We start from the raw sequence: 1,548 nt of genomic DNA, 5'->3' as shown, positions 1-1,548 counted from the left end.
GCACACCACAATGAAGAGTATCCCCCACACACCAAAACTACAGAAAGCCTGTGTGCAGCAACGAAGACCCAACACAACCAATAAGTAAATAAATAAATAAGTAAATAAATAAATAATAAATAAATAAATAAATAAATAAATAAATTTTTGCCAAAAAAAAAAGTTAGGAATAGCTCTGTGACTTACTTTGGCCAAAGCAATATGCGTGGAAGTGACATGCTTCACTTCTGGGTAGATGCTGAAAAAAATAAAGTATACAATTCAACACATTTTGATAGATGTATATACTGTTAAAACCACAGCTACAATCAAGATCCAGGGTATTTCCCTTCTGTCACAACTCTCCTGTGCCCCTTTGCAGTCCAGCACTCCCTCAACTCTCAGCCACAGGCAACCACTGCCAGAATAGATGAATCTGCCTTTTTAACAACTTTATATAAGTGGATCCATATACGTACTCTTTTCTGTCTGCTTTCCTTCATGCAGCATAATGATTAAAGTATATCCATCTTACTATATGCATCAACAGTTCGTTCTTTTTATTGCTAAGTAGTATTCCATTTGTATGAATATATCAGCTCTGTTTATACATGCATCTTTTCTTTTTATTGGTTATTTTTTATACACCTTTATTGGAGTATAATTGCTTTACAATGTTGTGCTAATTTCTGCTATACAACTAAGTGACTCAGCTATATGTATACATATATTTCCATATCTCCTCCCTCTTCAGCCTCCCTCCCACCCTCCCTATCCCATCCCTCTCGATTGTCACAGAGGACCGAGCTTATCTCCCTGTGTATGCAGTAGCTTCCCACCAGCTATCTATTTTACCTTTGGTAGTGTATATATGTCAATGCTACTCTCTCACTACACCTCATTTTTCCCTTTTCCTTCTGTGTTCTCTAGTCCGTTCTCTACACCTGCATCTTTATTCCCACTCTGCCATGCTATTCGCCAGTATTATTTTTCTAGATTCCATATATATACGTTAGCATACGGTATTTGTTTCTCTCTTTGTGACTTACTTCACTCTGTATGACAGTCTCTAGGTCCATCCACCTCACTACAAATAACTCAATTTCATTCCTTTTTATGGCTGAGTAATATTCCATTGTATATATGTGCCACATCTTCTTTACCCATTCATGTGTCGATAGACATGACACATGTCCTGGCTATTGTAAACAGTACTGCAATGAACACTGTGGTACATGTATCTTTTTGAATTATGGTTTTCTCAGGGTATATGCCCAGTAATGGGATTGCTGGGTCATATGGTAGTTCTATTTTTAGTTTTTTAAGGAATCTCCATACTGCTTTCCACAGTAGCTGTATCTATTTACATTCCCACCAAGAGTTTACTTTCCCTTTTCTCCACACCCTCTCCAGCATGTGTTGTTCCTAGGGTTTTTGATGATGGCTATTCTGACCAGTGTGAGGTGATACAGCAGGTTTCATTTGCATTTCTCTAATGATAAGTGATGGGCATCTTTTCATGTGCCTCTTGGCTATCTGTAGGTCTTCTTTGGAGAAATGTCTATTTAG

Source organism: Hippopotamus amphibius, chromosome 1 (assembly GCF_030028045.1).
Source record: "Hippopotamus amphibius kiboko isolate mHipAmp2 chromosome 1, mHipAmp2.hap2, whole genome shotgun sequence".
Lineage (NCBI taxonomy): Eukaryota > Metazoa > Chordata > Mammalia > Artiodactyla > Hippopotamidae > Hippopotamus > Hippopotamus amphibius.
Note: the sequence above shows the minus strand (reverse complement) of the source record.